The following is a 6,823-nucleotide window of genomic DNA, read 5'->3' on the forward strand; positions in this document are numbered from 1 at the left end:
ATTATTTCTGTAAATGTAATATGGATTATATACAAATGAAATCGGACCAGTAAGAGTTTTGTAACAAATTTTTATATTTTTTGCTTATTATATGGAACGCTTAAACATTGTTTATTATATATTATTGTATATCTCTTGTCTATTAAATACATTTAATGTTTTTTAAACAAAATTCTAAATTATTAACAGATTTTGATAATAGAAATGTAGTGTCTTACCTTTTTTGATATAATTTTGTTAAAAACAGTTTTATTGTTTTTGTCATTGGAAGAAATGATATCTGTGAGACTCTTACCATATGGTCTACAATTTTATTTTTATATTTTTGGATATCACTAAATTTTATTGGATTATTCTTTTATTTTTTTTATGAATTACTGATTGTTATCTTATGGATTTATTATTAAAATTTATTGCCTTTCTAGAACAAACAAAAATACTTTTTTTGAATTTCACAGACAATTTTTTTTATTGATAATCATATTATTCACTTCATACCATATTTTTCCTTCTTTAATAAAACTAGTAGTATAATGATCTTCATGAATCGAAGATCCATATTGTAATATTGCACTTATTACTTTGTAAGTGTAACCCTTGGTTTTTAATCATATCTATGGACACACTTTTTATGTTATTACTAGCTGACCCGGCAATGCTTTGATATTGTTCAGTCTGCTTCGAGCTCACTCGACTTTGTAGTGTAGAATTACCGGTTCTGGCACAAAATCAAGGTCACCAGACAGCGTGGCCTGTTTTACAAAGGAAAATTTACAAAGGAATCCCCGGGAAACGTGTGATGAAGAATTGCCCACAGTTCGGAACAGGATTTGCAATCAATCTTAAAATAATTGACTCAGTCGTAGAATTTAAGTCTTACTCCCCCAGGATTTCAATCTTAACCCTAAAATCAGCCAATAAACTCTACACCATAATAAATGTCCATGCTCCCAACAATGACAAAAACAATCCTAAAAAAATAGAGAAGAGATGGACAAATTCTGGGAACTTCTTGACCAAACTGCAAACAACATAAATAAGACCCACTCCAAGATTTTAATAGGGGACTTCAATGCCCAACTTGGTAAAGAACGAAGATATCATGATATTATCGGAAAATGGCCTGCCCAAAAGAAAACAAACAAGAACGGCCAAAGACTTGTAGAATTTTGCAGAAACCATAATATGATCTCAAAATCCACCTATTTTATGAGAAAACCAAACAAATTGAAGACTTGGAAACACCCAGATTGGAAAAAAGGGGAATGGCAACTCGATCATGTTTGCATGGACCGGAATTATCACAAGGAGATTTATAATGTAAAAGTCTTGAGAGGAACAGATACTGGATCGGACCATTACTTAATTAAAGTTAAAATAAAATTCACCCCGCATAAAAAGAAAAAATCCCAACCTAAAAACAAAAGAGCTTATGATCCACATAAATTAATAAACAATGCCATCTTTGAAGAAACAAAAAAAAAAATCAAATTAACTAATAATTTAAAAGAACTGACATCCCAACTGAAAGAAATAGCTGAAGAACTAGCCCCTATAAACCCAAGAAAAAAACACCAATGGTGGAATGAAGAATGTGACAAAGCAGTCAAAGACTGACACCGGGCTTGGATCAACCACCAAACCCAGAAAACTGAAGAATCTAACCATGAATTCACCAAACAAAGGAAAATAACTCAGAAAATTATAAGAGGAACCAAACGACAAGCCCAAAAAAACTTGATTCAGCAAATAGAAGAAAGTTCCAAGAAAACTAACTTCCGAGACTATTATAAAATTTTTGGTCAGGCTCTTCAAAGATATGAACCACCCACCCTTATGCTGAGAGGAAAAAAAGGAAATATGGCCCACACCAATAAAGAAAATGCTGAAATTTTGGCAGAAACCTTCAATAGACTCCTCAACTGTGACGACCCCCCAGAGCTTTTTGAGATTGACACTGAAACTCCAGTTAAAACTTCATCAGTAAATAAAAACCCGCCAACAATTCAAGAAGTTCTCGCAGCCTTAAATGAAATAAAAAACTACAAAGCAAGCGGAGAAGACCAGCTTTTCGCAGAACTCTGGAAACACTCATCAGTTTATTCAGTCAAAACTTCCCTACATCTATGCCTCGTGAAAATATGGAACGAAGAAAAACTTCCAGAACACTGGACCACAGCCCTCATTCATCCATTACTTAAAAAAGGGGATAAAACTAATCCGGAAAACTACAGAGGCATATCTCTCCTGGATTGCACATACAAAATCCTGTCGAGAATCATATACAACCGATGCAAAGACCAACTTGAACTGGAACTTGGGGAATACCAAGGGGGATTTAGGCCATGGAGAGGTTGCCCGGAGCAAATAATATCCCTAAAACTTATGATGGACTTATATAAAAGACGGAAAAAACAACTAATAATCACCTTCGTCGACTTTAAAAGGGCCTATGATTGTATACACCGACCATCCATGCTGAATATTCTGAGAAACCTGGGCCTTCACCCTAAACTCGTAAACATGATAAAATTAACTTCAACCAATACCCAGTCCAGAGTGAAATTCAGAGCTGAACTCTCTCAACCCTTCTACATAAAAACTGGATTGAGGCAAGGAGACGGCCTCTCACCACTCCTTTTTAACTGCGCCCTCGAATTTGTCATGAGAAAATGGTATGAAGTAAATCCCAAAAATATAAAAATGGGTACTAAGAAAAACTCCATCACACTAAATTGCCTAGAATTTGCAGATGACCTCGCTCTTTTAGCAAATAATATTCAAGAAGCCAAAACACAAATCATGAGCCTTCAAAACCTAGCACAAAAGATAGGGCTTCATATCTCTTTCGAAAAAACTGAACTAATGGCCATAGATCGTCTGGTAATAGAGCACATTACGGTAAACAATCAGAAAATTAAAATAGTAAAACAATTTAAATATCTAGGGGAAATAATAACTTATAATTTAAATGAAAAAGTGACATGGCAAAACAGGACAAATAAAATGATTAAATCCCAAAAATTAACTTGGTCAACATATAACAAAAAATGCCTTTCTGCTAAAACAAAACTTAAACATTATAAAACTGTAGTACAGCTAGAAGTCACCTATGGAAGCGAGACCCTTTTCAAAATCACTCAGAAAAACCGAATTGAAAAAATTCTGAAAATAGAGAGGAGAATTGTCAGAACGTGTATCAATAAAAAACACCAAAAAGAAGGCCAATGGTGGATTGTGCCAAATGAGGTGGTGTATCGAGAAATAGAGCCTGTTACTGATACTATGCGGAAAAAAAGAATCTCTTTCTTTGGTCGTCTCATAAGGACACCGGAAACAAGACTGTCAAGAAATATCATTGAAAAGCTTTGGTTCCAAAAGCTAGAAGTAGGATGGATCAAAGAAATTAGAGAAGATATGAAAGAATTGGGAATTTCCCTGACTGACCTACAGAATAAAACTGGAAAAATTATAAAGCTAAAAGATAAAAGCATTAGATTTAAACAAAAGACAGACAAACGACAAAATACAACGAAGAGGGTGTTTACGGATGAAGAAAAGAAAGCAAGTTCTGAACGGATGAAGAAATACTGGGCAGCTCAGAAGAGTAAAATAACACGCTTTTCTCAGAAAAGATCCAACTAAAATTGACTTAAGTGGTCCCATGTTGGCCGTAAAAGCATAATAATAATAATAATTTAATAGGTGAACAAGGAAGTAATGTGGTATCCACATCAGATTTTCTATCTTTAGTATTTGATTTATTTACTAACATCTATAGTAGATTCTTGGAATTAAATAAAATCTGTGTAAATTCACAGTTTAAATTACATTATATCCCGTGGATTATTTTTTGTATATTTTCTTTAAGCTGTAAGTTCCATTCCTGATAAAATTTAATTCCTGTACTTTTGTAATTTTGTCAACTCCTTTAAGTTTCATATTTCCAGCTGTATTATAAAATTCAAAAGCCAAATGTAATAGGAGCTCTGAACTACCCCTATGTGAAAATAACAAAACCAAAGTTACATGGGGATGAGTATATAAATCGAAAGGGATATGTTAATATTAATGTACAGGATACTTGTGACGCCCTTAAAAAATTTACAAGTCTGAGTGCAGAATGGCCAGGAAGTGTTCATGATGCACATATATGGCACAGAAGCCCTGTCAGGGGATTATACCAAATTTTGATGGTGGAGCATGTCTACTTGGTGGCTCCGGCTACAGAATATCTCCATGGTTAATAATACCATTCAAATCACTTGCTAATGCAGCAGAGAAAAATCTCAACTTGCACCATTCCAGGTTAAGAGTTATCATTGAAAGGTGTTTCGGGCAGCTGTAAAAAAGATTCCCAATTTTGGGAAACTGTGTCTGTGTATCTTTGGAAAAAGTGCCCAAGGTAATTGTATTTTGCGTAGTCTTACACAACATTGTAAAGTTCCTTAATGATGTTTTTGATGATGACAATAATGTCTTTCATGAGGAGGAAATTGAAGAACAGCAATTTGAAAATGCAGCCACATCTCTGAGGAGGCAACAGAAACACCAAGAAGTGATGTTGTTTTTGAATGAATGTAAAAAGAACAGTAATTTATATTATTATTTTTTAAATTGTTTTATATAACTGTATTAATTTAGATTTTATTAAATTGTATTATTATTGTAATACATTTTTTCATATACAAACTAAAAAATAAGCGTAAAATTAAAGAAATATAGAAATAAATAAACTCACATGGACCTCTAAACGTACACATTGGCATACACACAGTTACATGTATGCCTATGTTTTGCAATTGTTATGTTGGTTTTTAAATTTTATCTTCTATTTTTTATTTATTGATAGTAAGAAGGATGGGGGGTTTAAAGGAAATATATTTTGCTTTATTACAAATTTTGGTAAACAACAAGGCTTTTTAATTCAGTTTGAGTTGATACATCTGACATTTTCTTAATACTTTCAAGTTTCATTTTCTCTCTTTCAAGTTTCATCTTGTTAATTTGCATTTGCTGCAGTAAAACAATTCGCTGAATCTGTGGTGTTGAAAGATCAATAATCTCATCACTTTCATAAGCTAAAACCTTTTTAGCACTTTTTCTTATTTTAGTTGCCAAGTGGTTTGCATCATTAAGTTCTTTCGAATTGCTGATAAGATCATCATCATTATCACTGTTCATGATTGTATTTATAAAAGACGTGAGTGGCTTACATCCCATTCCAACAGACATACTGTCTGCCTTTCTCTTAGCAGGCAGGCAGGTGCCTGCCTGCCTTCTTATAACATTAAAAATGATTGGTGCTTTGCTGGCACTTTAGAAAATGTCAGATTATTTTGGCTGATAATTTCATAAAATTCTTGTTCTAACTTTTTTAGTTTGATAGGCTTGTTGCCTGTTGTAATTTTGTCAGTTTTCTTTTTGACATTACTCTTCATATTGCTCAGCAATCTATTTAGTTGTACAGTTGTCACTTCCTTACCAACAGTTGACAAAAACTGTTCACTTATAGTTTCCCAAGCTTCAATTTTTTGTTTTAACTGACATTGGAGTCTTGGATTTTTCATTATTACTGGAAGTTTCCTTAAAACATGAAAGCCATAAACCTAGCTGTAGCTAAGATTAACAAATACTAACCCAAGAAATTTCTTAAGTTTTCCTGAATACGTCTAAACTAACTTAGTTATTTCTAGCTAGAACCAGCATTTTTTTATTCAACTTTTTTTATAATTTTAGCTTTTTTTTGAGAAAAAGCTAACTGTTGGATGCTAGCTTGTAGTTGCTAGATTTTATTCACTTCACCAATTGTGATTATGATAACCATAGTTTGAATAAACTAAAGCAGTCATACATGAAAAACTACCGAAGAGAGGTGAATGTCATCTCATTATATTTTTGTGGGAAATTGTAATTTGTTAATAAAATTCAGTATTGTTAATATAATTACCAATAAAGTTTTTTTAATCCCAAAAACTTTACTGCTATCAGCTTTGCTGAATCTCTACAGACTTTTCAGTGTTTTGAGCAAATGACACTTCATAGAAATAACTTTATAATTTTAAACAACTATAAGGGCATCATTTAAGTAGTTTTCATTTCCAGAAAGAAATGCTTGTATTTTTTACACCTTAAGATTCACATTGATCAAATTAAATCTCATTGATTTCAAAGCATCTTACATTTAATTAAAAGAAAAAGAATTTCTTCTGGTAATTTATGTAAAATATACAATTGCTTTCCTACATCAGGAAATTCTATAAAATAAATGGAATTTGTATTTAATACTCACTGGGGAGCTGATTGAGTATGCATGTTGCGCTTCTAGTGAGCTCTGATCCATTCGTACTTGGATTATGGCTGCATGGTTTATTCATCCGCTCTGGGCACTGCTCTTAGAATGCTTGATACACTCCATTATTCATTTATCTGTCTTGCTACAGGAGTGTTTTGTTGACTTGTGTTTTTGACTTGTACAAGTCGTGGTAAGTCTACTACTGGACAGTGGGGAACCATCTCTTTGGAATAGACCAAATTAAATCATCTGCTCCTATGAAGCTCGCATTAAAGTGCAACTAAATCATCCTACCTTTAATGTGATATTCTCCAACCAGGATGTTAATCAATATGAGGAACAGCCTGCTAGCCATCAGAGATCATCGCATTTTCTTATCTCTAAATATACAATTACCTCTAGCACCTCTGGTTACTCATTGTTGTTGTGCTCTTTGGTGGCCTTCTCTCATGAATTATTGCTTTAGTCTTGGTTGATATAAAAAAAAGAACACTCCAGTTATCTTATGAGAATGATTTTTTACTGTTG

The sequence above is a fragment of the Lycorma delicatula genome, chromosome 2, assembly GCF_047948215.1.
Source record: "Lycorma delicatula isolate Av1 chromosome 2, ASM4794821v1, whole genome shotgun sequence".
Lineage (NCBI taxonomy): Eukaryota > Metazoa > Arthropoda > Insecta > Hemiptera > Fulgoridae > Lycorma > Lycorma delicatula.